Here is a 17,532-nt window from a genome sequence, read left to right as displayed (position 1 = left end):
TTTTTAGGCAATATCTCTTCTTAACTAGTGGAATGTCCAAAACAATGATAGAAGTAGAATATCCATTGATGAGAAAGATATAGAGGTGGAGCAAAAAGGGTATCCCATAAAGAAAAAGGCTCTTGATCATGGAGTCCTCTTATTATATAGGCTAGCAAGGTCTTTTGGATGTCCCCAATGAAAGGAATAACCATGTCCATAACCTATGGCTTTATTTTTCTTTCTTGTCTTTTCTTTTATCAGATAGCTTCCTGAGAGCAGAAAAATACCGTCGTCTTAGAGAAAATCCTGGACGTAAAAAATCGGCCGCTGCTCCAGGTAAGTGTACAGGTACAGGCAGTGGCGTTACTAGGGTTGGTGTCACCCGGTGCGGTAGAAAATGGTGTCACCCCATACCTCCCCCCAGTAAGTTTTTAGCCTGTTGTGACAGACACCACTGTTGTAGCGCATTGTGAGAAATTCCAGTATAATAATCAGATATACCAGTTGCCACAGAATGGGAAAGTGTTAAAGAAGTTTTCACCATTTAAATATACAGCTCCCAGAATTACTTAAAGGGGTACTCCACTGGAAAACATTTACTTTTATATCAACTGGTGCCAGAAAGTTAAACAGATTTTTAAATTACTTCTATTTAAAATCTTAATACTTACAGTACTTATAAGCTGGTGTATGCTCCATAGGAAGTTGCGTAGTTCTTTCCAATCTGACCACAGTGCTATTTGCTGACACCTCTGTCCATGTCAGGAACTGTCCAGAGCAGAATAGGTTTGCTATGGGGATTTGCTCCTACTATGGACAGTTCTTGACATGGACAGAGGTGTCAGGACAGAGCACTGTGGTCAGACAGAAAAGAAATTAAAAAAGAAAATAACTTCCCGTGAATCGCTTATACAGCAGCTAATAAGTACTGGAAGGATTAAGATTTTTAAATAGAAGTAATTTACAAATCTGTTTAACTTTGTAGCACCAGTTGATTAAAAAAAATGTTTTCCAGTAGAGTACCCCTTTATGCAGTGGTGAGGTTATGCTGGGAGTTGTAGTTTCACTGACCATAACTGTAGAACTGACAAGCGACTACAGCTCTGATGGGACATAGAGAGGAGAATACACAATGATATCAGTGACTACAGGTGACGTCTTCTCTATAGTCTTTCCTTATCTAATTCAGATGGTACATACCACCTGGTCCAGCTAAAACTTCTGTCTGTAGAATGTGACGCCCAGACGTCTCCTCACTATGTCAGCGCATTCTCATCCTCTATATGAAAACAATTATTATTATAAACCTGCCAGACACTGTATCCTCTAAATATAATACTACTATACACTATACTCTTTGATTATAAACCTTCCATACACCATACCCACTGAATATAATAATACCACACACTGTACATTCTGAATATAATACCATCACATACTGTACCCTCTGAATATAAATCTGCCACATACTGTACCCCTGAATATAATACTATCACATACTGTACCCTCTGAATATAATACTACCATATACTGTACCCTCTGAATATAAATCTGCCACATACTGTACCCCTGAATATAATACTATCACATACTGTACCCCTGAATATAATACTATCACATACTGTACCCTCTGAATATAATACCAACACATACTGTACACTCTGAATATATTACTACCACCCACTGCGCCCTCTGAATATAATACTTAGAGATGAGCAAACTACAGTAAATTCAACTCGTCACAAACTTCTCGGCTCGGCAGTTGATGGCTTTTCCTGCATAAATTAGTTCAGCTTTCAGGTGCTCCCGTGGGCTGGAAAAGGTGGATATTGTCCTAGGAGAATCTTTCCTATGAATGTATCCACCTTTTCCAGCCCACCGGAGCACCTGAAGGCTGAACTAATTTACGCAGGATAAGTCATCAACTGCTGAGCCGACAAGTTCGTGACGAATCGAATTTACTGTAAGTTCGCTCATCTCTAATAATACTACCACAAACTGCGCCCTCTGAATATAATACTACCACCCACTGTGCCCTCTGAATATAATACTACCACAAACTGCGCCCTTTGAATATAACGTTGCCATACAGTGCACCCTCTGAATATAATACCACAACCGCAGTAACACCCCTCAACATCCGTTAGCTGATGCTATTACCACGGGAGGGGGGTATTGGTGGTGTTGCTAGTGGATGATCGGGGTGCTACTACTGGGGGGGGGTGTTGCTGAAGGATGATGAGGGTGCTACTGGCCATCCCCCCTGGCAGTATCACCCCCATCATCCATCGGCAGGATCATCCTCCTGGCAGGAGCACCGCCATCATCCACCATCAGGATCTGCTGATGGAGGTGCTGCTGGGGGGGAGGGGGTAGTTGCTGGCGGATGACGAGGGTGCTACTGCCAGGGGGGGGAGCATTAGGTATGCAGCAGTTCCCCCACATTAGGTAGGTAGCAGTTTCCCCACATTAGGTAGCATCTTTTCCCCACATTAGGCAGCATAGATTCCCCACATTTGGTACCAGTTTCCCCACATTAGGTAGGTACCAGTTACCCCACATTAGGTAGCAATTTCCCCATATTAGGTAGCACAGATTCCCCACATTAGGTAGCAGTTTCCCCACATTCGGTAGCACAGATTCCCCACATTAGCTAGCATAGACTCCGCACATTAGGTATCATAGACTCCGCACATTAGGTAGCATATACTCCGCACCTTAGGTAGCATAGACTCCCCACATTAGGTAGCATAGACTCCCCACATTAGGTAGCATAGACTCCCCACAATAGGCCGCAGGTTCCCTTGCAGGTTCCCCACAATGCGTCAAAGTCTCCCCCCACACACACACACACACACACACACACACACATGCACACACACAAAAAAAACCACATACAACACAGAGAGACACACACAAAAACACACACAGTCAGAGAGACATACACTCACAGACAGACACACAGAGTCACACAGTCACACACACACAGAGTCACACACAGAGTCACACACACACACACAGAGTCACACAAATACACAGAGTCACACACACACTCAGAGAGTTATACAAACACACACAGTCACACACACAGAGTCACACACACAAACATAGATAGAGACAGACACACACACTCACCCATCCAGCGCAGCGATCCTTCTCACCGGGCGCAATGCGAGTGACGTAACTGACGTCCCCCTGCGCGGCCATGCGGTGTGACGTCAGGCCGGCGCAGACGTGGGAGCGGAGGCCGGGCACAGTACTGGTGAAGGTGAGGGGGGGGCGTGATGACGGACGGGCGCACTGAAAGGGGGGGGGTTGCTAACGGACGGGCGCACCGCACACACAGCACAGGGGGGGTGTGCTGACGGATGGGAGGCCGTTCGGGCACATAGGGGGGTGTCAGTGTAGCTGTGGAGGGGGTGTGGGTGCTGCGGAGCGTCTTGGTGTCACCCCATTAGGTTGGTGTCACCCGGTGCGGGCCGCACCCGGGTCGCAACGCCACTGGGTACAGGAACTGCAGAGTCTCCAAATCATATACCTAGAATTCTGTAGATGAAGTGATATAACATATCAGAAAAAATGCTGCATAGAAGAGCAAAAAATGGAAATGGCCCATGCATGCGAACATCGCATGTCTATAACCAGTATACATATATGTGTGTGTCCTAGACATGACATCCAGCATCTGCACAAACACGTACACAGATGAAAATACGTTGCGGCAATATAACAACTCGAAGTATAATCCGTAGTTATGCTAAAAATTGCGGCATACATAGAGCATAAGCACGAGACCCCATATAAAGATTAATAACGAACTAATAATAGTAGCCATAAGGTGATTAGATGAAAAGACCATGATAAGTAAGTGTATATGATAAGATGAAAAAACCATAATAAGTAAGTATATATATATCCGTATATGTGGGTAAGTATAAATTTGTATAGACATAACTGTGCACGTGTTATATGCATAAGCTGGAGTCAGGTGGCGATAGATGGTTACATGAGGAATGTAGCATTATATTAAAAAAGTATTAGAGTATGGAGAAGGACCAACCACCCCGTGCCCCCACTCGCAAACCATGTGTGTGTGAAAGGTGACAAGATGGTGAAAGGTGTAAATGAGTGATGAGTGGGTGTAGCAAGAAGTGATAAGTGTGAATGAATAATGGAAATGATGTGTGTAAGATACTATATATATGTGTAGTAACAGTGTATATGTAATATGTGTGTGTGTACAGTGACTGGAAAAAATATGTGCAAGGTGAGAAGAAAGGAGGCTGTATGAGGTGAGTGAGAAATGTGTGTGAAGTGTCAACTATACTACCAATAGTGAAAGCACACTAATATTGTGTGAACTAGTATCCCCAAACCTTCCCCCCTATCCCATACTGTAATACATACCTGTTTGAGTGAGATCATCCATGAAGTTGTCCCAAAGCAGATGTGACCAATTGTCCATATGTAATTAGAATCTAAGTTAGGAAAAAGGGAAACACAACAACAAACCAAACTATGCATATCAAAAATGAAAAAGCAAGAAGACTATGTGAGGGGCCAGAACTAAGTCTCAAACCTACTCACCTAAGAAGCCAGTAAAAAGTAAATCCTCATTTAATCCTGTGGGAGATGTTGTTCCCAATTTGAAAATCCACCTGGATTCCGTCTGCAGTAGTTTTTTTGGTAACAGGACCTCCTCTTAGGTCATTAGTGACCCTTTCTAAGCCAATGACTCGCAGGCCACTTGAACGGCCTCTGTGAAATTTGAGAAAGTGATTTGCGACCGAGGTAAGGGTTCTGCCATTGTCTCTGTCTCTTCTGCCAAGGCAATATTGGATACATGTTTTTGTATTCTTTTGCGTAACTGTTGACCTGTTTGTCCAACGTAACACTTATTGCAGGGAAATTGCTAATGAAAATTGCTAAATCTGAAGGGACAGATGTTACAGAACTATAACTCCCAGCATGCCTGGGCAGTCGAGGCATGCTGAGAGTTGTAGTTTGGCAACATCTGGAGGGCTACTGTTTGGGCACCACTGTAACAGTGGTCTCCAAACTGTGACCCTCCAGATGTTGCAAAACTACAACTCCCAGCATGCACAGACAGCCTTTGGCTGTCTGGGCATGCTGGGAGTTGCAGTTTGGCCCCCCTAGTGGTTGCTACAGTAAAGATCGATTTACTTTCACTTTCAATTCCCCCCCCCCCCCCACTGTCGATTCCCTACCTGATCAGGATCCAGCAGGCTCCAGCGAAGATCCCAGGTCCCCAGGCATCTTCTCCTGCAGGTACGGCCTCCATCTTCTTCCCAGAGCCCCTCGACATCCAGGGGCGGGCAGAACGGGGGGTTGCCATGGCAACCCCCTGTCCTGCGCTGCCATTGGTCAGAACTCCGTTCTGACTAATGCCAGGGGATAGGAGTAGATCGCAGCTTTGCGACCTCACTCCTATCCTTTAGGCTGATCGGGGCTGTTGCTGACAGCTCCGATCAGCCCTATTTTCCGGGTGATCGGGTCACCAGAGACCCGATCAGCCCGGAATTGGAGAAAATCGCATGTCTGAATTGACATGCGATTTTCTCTGATCGCCGACATGGGGGAGTCTCAGGACCCTCCTGGGCGATGTGCCAGGGTGCCTGCTGAATGATTTCAGCAGGCATCCGGCTCCGGTCCCCAACCGGCTAGCGGTGGGGACCGGATTTCCCACGGGCGTATGGATACGCCCACGGTCCTTAAGGACTCGGAATGCAGGGCGTATCCATACGCCCTGTGTCCTGAAGAGGTTAAGGACGCAGCTCATTTTCACCTTAAGGACGCAGCCCTTTTTTGCAATTGTTTTTCGTGACATATTCTACTTTATGTTAGTGGTAAATTTTCGTAGTTACTTTTTATTTAGAAAATGTTGCATTTTTCTAACTTTGAAGCTCTCTGCTTGTAAGGAAAATGGATATTCCAAATACATTTTATATTGATTCACAAATACAATATGTCTACTTTATGTTGGCATCATAAAATGGACATATTTATACTTTTTGAAAAAATTAGAGGGCTTCAAAGTATAGCAGCAATTTTCAAAATTTTCATGAAAATTGCAAAATCTGAAGGGACAAACGTTACAGAACTACAACTCCCAGCATGCCTGGGCAGTCTAGGCATGCTGAGAGTTGTAGTTTGGCAACATATGAAGGGTTACCGTTTGGGCACCACTGTAATAGTGGTCTCCAAACTGTGACTCTCCAGATGTTGCAAGACTACAACTTCCAGCATGCCCAGACAGCCTTTGGGCATGCTGGGAGTTGCAGTTTGGCAACCACTAGAAGGGCAGCAGTAAAGATCGCTTTACTGCCACCTTCCTCCCCCCCCACCGTCGCTTCCCTACCTGCGCCGCTGATCTACGCTGTCTCCACCGATGATCGGCGGTCCCCAGGGCATCTTCTTTCCAGGTACCGGCCGCCATCTTCTCCCCCCGTTCTGCCCGACATCCAAGGGTGGGCAGAGTGGGGGGTTTCCATGGCAACCCCCTGTCATGCACTGCCATTGGTCAGAGCTAATTTCTGACTATTGGCAGGGGATAGGAGGAGATTGCAGCACTGCAACCTCGCTCCAATCCCTCAGGATGATCGGGGCTGTCACTGACAGCTCCGATCATCCCTATTCTCCGGGTAATTGGGTCACCAGAGACCCGATCAGCCCGGAATAGGAGAAAATCGCATGTCTGAATTGACATGCAATTTTCTCCGATCGCCGACATGGTGGGGTCTCAGGACCCCCCTCGGCGATGTGCCGGTCCGGTCCCCAACTGGCTAGCGGCGGGGACCGGAATTCCTACGGTCGTATCCATACGCCCTACTTCCTTAAGGACTCAGGATGCAGGGCGTATGCATATGCCCTACGTCCTGAACAGGTTAAGGGGTTAAAAAAAAATTAAGATTTTCCTCTGTAGCAAACAGCTGCTAAAAAGTACTGAAAGTATTAAGATTTTTTAATAGAAGTAATTTGCAAATCTGTTTAACTTTCTGGCACCAGTTAATTAAAAATAAAATAAAATAAATAATAAGTTTTCCACTGGAGTACCCCTTTAATTCCATCAGTTTAATGATCTTACCTAGCAGCATGTTTCACAATATGAGATGAAAGCTATGTATCTAAAGGAAGCCCGCACAATTATAGGGAGAACATACAGACACCATGCAGATGTTTTTTCTGCCTGACTTTGAACCTAGAACCTCAGTGCTGCATGACAAGAGTACTAATCAATGAGCTTTATGACACTTTGACCAACTGTCAGCTATCAATTTCAGGTTAGCAGAAGTTATTGCCATAGTTATAACTACTGAAGTTACACACAGAACACCTGTTGTGCACCCCAGCTACCCAGTAAAAGAAGCCTCGTTGTTGAGTTGCAGTTGATAATCATAATAGATGAACAAGAGGGAGTTAGGGATTGACTGTACAGGGGCGGTAGGAGGGCAATGGATAATGAAACACCGAGAACACTTATGACAAGGGGAAAGCCATAATAATTATAAACTTTCCATTTCTTGAGCTTATTTTCCTATTTTGCTTTAGTGGGACCCCATTCCATTGCTTTGCTGTGGGCCCCTGATTATCTCTAGAGGGTATAATTAAAGAACAAACATCATGGTCGATCAGCATGTCATGAATTGATGCATAGCTCTTCTGTTCTACAAGGTACCGTATATTGCTAAGGGTGATAAGATAAAAACACATTTCAAGCATGTTGGAATGTTCAACTTACAACTTGCATGAGAACTATCTCTTCCCAGCTTGCCTGGCTGCCCATAATGGCCAATTAGAAAACCATCAGGCGCCTAACAGAAGCTCGAGTGTGCTGTATTTTTCTGTTTTTAAACCGATACTAATAATTGCCCAGAAGAAACATTAGCCCTGAACGATGCCAGATTTACATGCAGTTGGTTTCACTCTATATAATACCCAATACAGCCAAGGGCAATTGAGTGGAAAATGTATTAAGAATATGAATCAACAGTGTATACTATGTGCATTAAGTGTAGAGAATAGTGGGATGAAGTGCTCATCACCCTCTATGCGAACATATTTTTTATATTACTGTACATAGTTTGTAACAGGAATATTATCATTCAAATAGGGAGACCAGCTGTGCTGTGTGGGACCCAGCTGTTGGATTCTAGAGTGAATGGGCATCTGGAGCCTGGTGCGATGTTGTATTGGGTATTTGAGATCCTGTTTTGCATTCACAGTTGGAATGAATGGGTGCATAATATTCTGCTGAAGTGGCCCTTCTGGAATGTTTTTTTCGTCTTCTTTTGCAGAGAGTATCAATGAAGCATTGCTGATTAGATTAGCGGTCCTCTGTTTAGATCATTTTATGTTAGGTAGAACAGAAAACTTCACTTATTATTTGTCTCTGTTCCATCACTAGACATTAAAAAGATACCATATTTAACTCAATACAAAGTATATTTTTATAAACACTTTCTGAATAAACATAAGGCTTCATATATTATTTAAATATTTCATATGTCTACATCTGTTTATCAGTGTTGCTTTTATATTATTAAAACAATGTTCATCCTTACATTTTTCTTTTAGAGTAGTAATACCATAAAAAATGGTAAAGTACTGTAGGTCATAGAGATCAGTGCAGACATGAGCTTGCCCTTAACAAGTCTACTTACCTACCTACTTGAATGCTCTCCACTAAATGGCAACTGGGTGACAGTCCCTACACTGAACTAAGTGCTTGGGCACTAACAGTCAGAAAGTCCAGATCAGCAAGAGACAGAGAGAAGAGGCACAAAATCAGCAGACAATAGGTTAACCAGGGACAAGCCAGAGAGTCAAAACCTAGAGGGGAGTATAGAACAAAATCATAAACAGGGTCAGGACAAGGAGGGATCAACCCAGGAGGATGGTGCAGAATAAAATCAGCAGGCAAGAGAATAGTCATGCAACAGAATATGGTCAGTTTACGGTAGGTCAAATCAGGCACAAGTGCGAGAGACCGACAGGGCACAATTAATATAAAAATACCCATCATTACTCAATATAACAAACAAAGTTCTGCATTTCAAAGAATAGTGAAATGCTACTGGAACATCTTGCGTAGCGATAAAATGTTGGGGGATATTCTTCCTGAAGCCCCCTCATTTGTATATAAAAAGGCACCCACTATTGGCAGTAAAATAGCCACTACTATTAAATCAACTAAAAATCCAGGATCTAGACACCAACCAATCCATAATCATTTTTTGCAAATAAAAAAAAAATTCCCTGCAAAACCTGCAGTGCTTGCAGAGCTACAAATAACATCCACCCTACAATTGAGGTGGAAAGCAAAAGGTATAAAACCAAATACAAAATCAGGAGCCATATCCTTTGCAAAACAAAAGGGGTAATTTATGCTATAATTTGCCCCTACGAAAAAACATATATAGGTAGAACCAAGAGACAACTGGGAATAAGAATTAAGGAACACCTGTACAACATACAACTGGGATTTGATGGACATCCCTTGTCAGCGCACTACAAGATATTTCACAAACAGTCAGCTGTGGGATCCTATTTTTTCGGCTTGGAGAAAATTACTCCACATTGGCGAGGGGGCAATTATATTGCACAATTATCCAGATCAGAAAGTAAATGGATCTTTAACTTAAATTCATTGGCCCCGTTTGGACTAAAGGAAGAAATGGAATTATTTGGCTTCTTACCATAACACTCCTCTTCATAGCATCTCAGCGCTATATAGCTCGCAATTTCCAACAACTATCTACTCCAGGGGACCAACAAATGGTTAATTTCCAGGCTGAGTCCGCCTATAAGTACCTGTCACACACCCACTCAGCTCATCCCGACGAAGAAAGTCCATAGTATTTCCGAAACGCGCCAATCAGCTTTGTGGACCCTACGTGTCTCCATAGTGACGTCCCTATCTACCGCTCACTCCATCGAGCCACTTGCAGCGTGGACAGAGCGATCTCCCACTGCCCTGCTAGAAGATCGGTAACCCCACAGGAGCACATCACCACCATCAGGAACAGTATGTTAGTAGTCGCTATTTCTCAGCAGTAATGTTTTAAGGAGCACTTTTTACCGCTAGTTGCAACGCTGGAGCACCCCAAAATTTAGTCCACCAAACCAGGGACGGACTGATCCACTGTGTGTGTGGTGTGCTACCACATAACGGACCAGCAAAGAAGTGTACCATTTACATATCCTACTTTTCAGGTATTATACATGTTATATCTTTAGAGCACAACCATTTTTATTGTTACTTTATACTTGGGATGCCTTAAATAGGTCATTATTCATCCTAAGTTATTTTATTATTATTTCAGTGTACAGCCTACATACCAATACCATTCTGAACTACCAATACACTTTACACAAGAGCAGTAGAGGTCTGGCACTGCTAATGTAAAAGGATATATGAGAGCATAGACATAGTGGATAAAACACAGCTAATATATGTGTCTGTCCGGAAAATGGTTGCTGTGGGTAACGGTGGTGCTTGTCATGCACCTGAATGCGGGCAGTCTGGAACAGGATGTGGATCCTCTACCTGTGTGGCTGATGACTCAGACTGTATAGGGAAGTGGAGTCTAAGGTGCCGCTGGTCTTCACCAGAGCCCGCCGCAAAGCAGGATGGATTTGCTGGCTCGACCACACAGGTAACTGGGCAAGGCGAGATACCAGGGGATGAGGCAGAGGCATAGTCAACCTAGCAGAAGGTCTAGGCAGGCGGCAAAGGTTTGGAGTCAAAAACATAGCAGGAAGGTCTGGAACATGGATAGGCTAAACAGGCAATAGGAACGCTTTCTCTCAGGCAATGAGCACTGAAGATCCGGCATGGGGGTGTGGGAGGTGCAGGAACTTATAATGTGGTGTCAGGTGCAAAGACTAATTATGGGCGCACTGGCCCTTTAAATTTCAGAGCTCTGCCGCGCGCACGCCCTAGGAGATGGGGACGAGCGCAGCAGAGCTGAGTTACAGAGGCAGCAGAGCGGGATAAGTGACAGGCTGGGATTTGCATTTGGGCGCGTCCCGCGATGGCAATCCCATCCCGCTGACAGATGGGGACCCGGGACACTGCGCTCACAGCCGAAGCTTGCGGCCATAGCGCAACCCGTGACAGTACCCCCCCCCCCCCTTTGGTCTCCCCCTCTTCTTACGGCTCAGAAACTTTTTAAGAAGACCTTGGTCCAGAATATTGTCCTGAGGCTCCCAAGACCTCTCCTCAGGACCGAATCCTTCCCAATCCACAAGGAAGTAGCGTTTCCCTCTGATCAGCTTGGAACCAAGAATTTCCTTTCCAGCAAAAACATCAGAGATACCGGTAATGGTAAGACGTGATCTCTTTTTGAGAAAAACGATTGTGGATGACAGGCTTCAAGAGGGAGACATGGAAGGAATTCGGGATCCGGAGAGAGGAGGGCAGAAGGAGGGAAAAAACCATGGGATTAAGTAGTTTATAGGGACCCAAAAAACGTGGACCTAGTTTATAAGAGGGTACCTTAAAGCGGATGTACTTGGAGGACAACCACACCTTGTCCCAACGAGAGAATTCGGGAGGAGGATGTCTTTTCCTGTTCGCTTGTGACTTCATACGGTTCGTAGCAAGAAGAAGGGAGTGACGAGTCTTCTGCCAGAAGGAGGCGAAATTCCGAACCAGTTCGTCAGCCATAGGTACTCCGGAGGAAAAGGAAAACAAGGGAAGAGGTGGACGAGGATGAAGGCCGAAGACCACAAAGAAGGGGGAAGTTCCAGTGGAATCAGAATTCCTATGGTTATAAGAAAATTCGGCACAGGGTAGTAAGTCGGTCCAGTCGTCTTGATGAGCGGAGACCAAATGGCGAAGATAGTCCGCCAGGACCTGATTCACCCTTTCGACTTGACCATGGGATGGAAGGTGTAGTCAAATTTAACTTGGAGATGGGAACAGAGGGCCCTCTAGAACTTGGAGACGAACTGGACCCCCCGATCGGAGACAATATCGGTAGGCAATCCATGGAGACGGAAGACGTGAGCGAAGAATAGCTTGGCAAGCGGCGGTGCAGATGGCAAACCTGGCAAGGGCACAAAATGACCCATTTTAGAAAACCGGTCAACCACAACCCACATGACCGTGTTGCCGCAGGAAGATGGAAGGTCAGTGATGAAGTTCATTGCTATGTTGGTCCAGGGCAACCCAGGAACTGGCAGGTTGTAGTAGATCAGCAGGCTTGTCACGAGGGGTCTTGTCCCGGGCACAGATCGAACAAGAGCGGACAAAGTCAACTCCATATTTTCTCAGAGTTGGCCTCCAATACTGTCGGGAGATGAGTTGCAAGGACTTACATATACCGGCATGGCCGGCCAAAAGAGACGAATGACCCCATTTCAAGATTCGGAGTCTTAGGCGGGGGAGTAACGTAGGTCTTCCCAGGAGGCAGGTGCTGAAGAGTTGCTGGTGCTGCAGAAATTAGACTATCGGGAGGTATAATATGCTGAGGATGTGGCTCTTGATCTATTACTTCAGAGGATCTAGATAGTTCGTCAGCACAATGATTCTTCTCTGCTGGCCAGAAATGAATAAAAAAGTCAAATCTGGAGAAAAACAGAGACCAACGGGCCTGTCGAGGGTTGAGACGATGAGCAGTCTGTAGATATAGCAAGTTCTTGTGGTCAGTATAAATGGTAAGTGAATGTACAGAGCCCTCCAAGAGATGGCACCTTTCTTCCAAGGCCAACTTAATTGCCAAGAGCTCACAATTTCCTATTGTATAGTTTCTCTACGCAGGTGAGAAGGTTTTAGAAAAGAAACCGCAGGTTACAGTTTTTCATTTGGATGATTTTTGTGTCAAAATAGTACCTGCTCTGACAGAAGAAGCGTCCACTTCCAAAATAAATGGCTTGACTGGATCTGGTCTCGACAACACAGGAGCAGAAGTGAAGGCAGATTTTAACTGTTTAAAGGCTTCTTCGGCCTCCGGAGTCCAGACCTTCAGATTAGCAGTTTTTTTTTTTTGTAAGAGAGACGATGGGGGCAACCAAGGTGGAATAATGCGGAATAAATTTCCGATAGTAATTGGTAAAGCCGAGGAAGCGCTGAATCGCTTTTAAGCCAGAAGGTCGAGGCCAATCCAGTACTGCAGATAACTTGTTAGGATCCATTTGCAGACCTTGACTGATGACAATATACCCCAGAAATGGAAGGCCGGTCTTCTCAAAATTACACTTTTCTAGTTTTGCATAGAGATGATTGTCTTGGAGGCGCTGTAAGACTTGGCGGAGGTGAGAACTATGAGTATGGAGGTCGGGCGAGTAGATGAGAATGTCATCTAAGTAGACAACAACACAGGAGTATAGGAGATCACAAAAAATGTCATTGACAAACTCCTGGAAGACCGCCGGAGCATTACTGAGTCCAAATGGCATCACCAGATATTCAAAATGTCCATCACGGGTATTAAATGAAGTCTTCCATTCATCCCCTTCTCGTATATGAATCAAATTATAGGCCCCACAAAGATCCAACATAGAAAAGATTTTGGCCCCTCGTAGACAATCAAACAACACTGTGATCAAAGGAAGTGGGTAGCGGTTCTTTACAGTGATTTTATTCAGGCCACGGTAGTCGATGCAAGGTCGTAGAGACCGTCTTTCTTTTCTACGAAGAAGAAACCAGCTCCAGCAGGGGAGGAGGACTTCCTGATGAATCCCTTCTGTAGGTTTTCCTGGATATAATTAGACATGGCCTGAGTTTCAGGAACAGGTAAAGGGTAGATTCTGCCCCTGGGAAGTGTGGTGCTGGGCAGCAGGTCTATGGGACAATCGTAGGGGCGATGTGGAGGTAACACTTCGGCTTGCTTTTCACTGAAGACATCAGCCTATTCCAGAAGAGAGGAATGCAAACCAATCAGTGGACAAGATGATGGTTCCAACTTGGTCACCCGTTCATGAATGCAATGATTGTTGCAGTGCGGACCCCAGCAAAGGACTTCTCCGGTTTTCCAATCCAGCTGTGGGGGGCATGGAGCTGCAACCAAGGTAGACCCAGCAAGAGAGGAGAAGTACAGTGTGGAAGCACATAGAAGGACAAGTACTCTCTGTGTGAGACTCTGACCGGCATCAACAGGGGTTCTGTGCTGTAAAGCATTGTACAGTACAGTTTTTCTCCATTGACCGTGGAGAGGAACAGGGGTTTTTGGAGGCGTAGAATTGGCAGAAGATACTTGTGCACTAGAGAGACACCAATGAAGTTACCAACGGAGCCAGAGTGCAGCAAGGACATCCTTAATTTGACTTGATAGTCCTCTTGAAGGTAGCGCAGAGAGCTTCATTATTCCAGGCCAACTCAGATGCCAGGGTCTGAAATCGGATGGCATACTCGCCAACAGTGGAGTTGCCCTGAGAAAGACTCAGCAGAGCCATCTCAGCGGAGGAGGCTCGAGGAGGTTCCTCAAAGACAGTGCGAAATTCCGTCAGGAAAGCTTGGAGACTGGTAGTGATGACATCACTGCAATCCCACAGCGGAGTTGCCCAGACCAAGGCCCTTCCCGAAAGGAGATTGACGACGAAAGCCACCTTAGCACGTTCTGTGGAGAACTGGTCTGCCATGAGCTCAATGTGCATATAGTACTGGGTCACGAAACCTCGACAGGACTTGGAATCCCCCTCATATTTTTCAGGAAGCGACAAACGGAGTTTATTTCCGGAAGGGACTGCAGGAGAGGGAGGTTGTACTGGAGCTGGAGGAGGAGGCTTTGGTAGTTGCTGCTGAGCAGATAGCAACTGCTGCATCATGGCAGATAACTGGTTAAGCTGCTGTACCTGCTGGGCCAACTGCCTGGACTGGAGCACCACGATAGATGCAAGATCCGAATCAGGCAGAGGAACCCCAGTTGGATTCATGACCGGATCTTGCTGTCACGCACCTGAATGTGGGCAGTCTGGAACAGAATGTGGATCCTCTACCTGTGTGACTGATGACTGGGACCGTATGAGGGAGCCTAAGTCTAAGGTGTCGCTGGTCTTCACCAGAGCCTGCCACAAAGCAGGATGGATTTGCTACGGCAGGTGACACCCAGGTCGCTACCCCCAATACGGCTCGACCACACAGGTAACTGGGCAAGGCGAGGTACCAGGGGATGAGGCAGAGGTGTAGTCAATGTAGCAGAAGGTCTAGGCAGGCGGCAAAGGTTCGGAGTCAAAAACGTAGCAGGAAGATCTGGAACATGGATAGGCTAAACAGGCAATAGGAAAGCTTTCTCTTAGGCAATGAGCACTGAAGATCCGGCAGGGGGGTGTGGGAGATGCAGGAACTTATAATGTGGTGTCAGGTGCAAAGACTAATTATGGGCGAACTGGCACTTAAAATTTCAGAGCTTTTCCGCGCGCGCACCTAGGAGATGGGACGAGCGCAGCGGAGCTGAGTTACAGAGTCAGTAGAGCGGGGTAAGTGACGGGCTGGGATTCGCATGCGGGCGCATCCCACGATGCAAATCCCATCCTGCTGACAGACAGGGCGCGGGACACTGCGCTCAGGGCCGGAGCTTGCGGCCGGAGCACAGCGCGTGACAGTGCTCTTATCAAAGAAAGTCCAGAGATGCAGCACATTCATTATATATAGAAAATATATAGAAAAGAATGAAGATAAAGCATTCACTGCAGCCAAAATTGCGACAGCAGAATGTAGATTTATTCCAATGCTTGGATACATGTAGCAAGACGGACAGAGACACAGGGAGCAATAGATGAAATATGTAAGGCGGTGGCGGAACGAAGGGGCGGCAACTGGTTTCATGCACTGAGGTGCTTCCTCTGGCCCACACCCGTGCCCCCTTGTGAGACCCCTTGTGAGAACATATGCTGGTGCGGTTGGCCCTGGGTTCCTCCTAATGCAAGACAATGCTAGACCTCAAGTGGCTGGAGTGTGTCAGCAGTTACTGCAAGAGGAAGGCATTGATGCTATGGACTGTCCCGCCCGTTCCCCAGACCTGAATCCAATTGAGCACATCTGGGACATCATGTCTCGCTCATTCCACCAATGCCACGTTGCACCACAGACTGTCCAGGAGTTGACGGATGCTTTAGTTCAGGTCTGGGAGGACATCCCTCAGGAGACCATCCGCCACCTCATCAGGAGCATGCCCAGGCATTGTAGGGAGGTCATACGGGCACGTGGAGGCCACACACACTACTGAGCCTCATTTTGACTTGTTTTAAGGACATTACATCAAAGTTGGATCAGCCTGTAGGGTGGTTTTCCATTTTGATTTTGCGTGTGACTCCATATCCAGAGCTCCATGGGTTTATAAATTTGTTTTCAATTGATAATTTTCGTGTGATTTTGTTGTCAGCACATTCAACTATGTAAAGATGAAAGTATTTCATATGATTAATTCTTTCATTTAGATCTAGGTTAATGTTTTGCCAAGATGTACAACATATAAAAAGTTTTTGTATCGGATAGTTCCCATTAAAGACTGCCTTTTGGATTCCTTGGGTTAGTTACTGTGGTTACTAAAGTAATAAAAAAATTGTAAAAAAAAATGATATATAAAAAAAAAATGAGAATATCCTAGAATTGATAGCATGTATTACTATTCAAAAAAGAAAAACAATTGCTCTGTGATGTTGAGAGGAATTTCCTCTGATCTCCCAGCTAAGTTGACTGTTTGTCTCTTTTGGAGTAAGTTCAACTGTATAAACAGCTCAAATTCTTCCTATATTGCATAAACTGTACATTCTGATGTGTTAAGGAGTTAATATGTTATCACAATAATGATCACTGCCTACATGGACAACTTTGTAGCTATGTATGCGGTTTTTATAGTCCTTTACACAAACAACTTTTGAATTTGACATTCCCAGATCAAGGAAAATGTGCGGCAATCACCAAAAATAATTCCTTTCATCACAGTTCAGGTAATAATTAAATCCATCAATTATTCAACTAAAACGACATGATTTTGTTTTTGCCTTGACCTTGATTTACACAAAATCTTGAATGGAAATTAATCCTTTTCTCTCTGCAGTATTATCAAACCCTTTGAATCACAAATTGCAAATAACCCTTTTTGTAACACAAAAGACTTACAACTGTATGACCAGTAATTAAAGAAAAAAGTATTCTGTCAACTGTTAATAGACAAAATAATCTCTAAGAATAAGAAGCATTTTAGAAATTGTATGGCATCTTGCTTATTGAGGATAGAACAAGTTTTGTGGATTGAAGCAAGAACAAGTCTTCTCAAGTCTTGGGAAGCTGAGCACTGATAACCCTGATCAATGCTATGCTATAGCATAGCTTTGAACAGTGTATGCTATCTTCAGATTGCATGTTATAGCCCCCTATGGGGACTAAAAAAAATAAATGTTAATAAAAGTGAATTTACCCCTTCCCTAATAAAAGTTTGAATCCTCCCCCTTCTCCCATAAAAAAATTATAATAATAATGTCATCAAAAGTAAACATAATCATATGTGGTAACGCAACGTGCGTAAATGTCTGAACTATTAAAATATAAGGTTAGTTTTAATAACTTCATATACCATAAAA

General features: G+C 44.9%; 1 long non-coding RNA gene across 1 annotated transcript in view; it reads left to right on the top strand.

Moving 5' to 3' along the window:
- LOC130357834 (uncharacterized) overlaps nucleotides 1–17,532 on the top strand; it is a 108,067-nt gene that overhangs the window by 24,378 nt on the left and 66,157 nt on the right. The window contains exon 2 of the long non-coding RNA XR_008889290.1: nucleotides 244–318. This is a non-coding gene — a long non-coding RNA (uncharacterized LOC130357834). The remainder of the gene's footprint in view (nucleotides 1–243; nucleotides 319–17,532) is intronic.

The sequence above is a fragment of the Hyla sarda genome, chromosome 1 (assembly GCF_029499605.1).
Source record: "Hyla sarda isolate aHylSar1 chromosome 1, aHylSar1.hap1, whole genome shotgun sequence".
NCBI classification, from domain to species: Eukaryota; Metazoa; Chordata; class Amphibia; order Anura; family Hylidae; genus Hyla; species Hyla sarda.
Note: the sequence above shows the minus strand (reverse complement) of the source record. Positions and strands in the feature narration are given on the sequence as shown.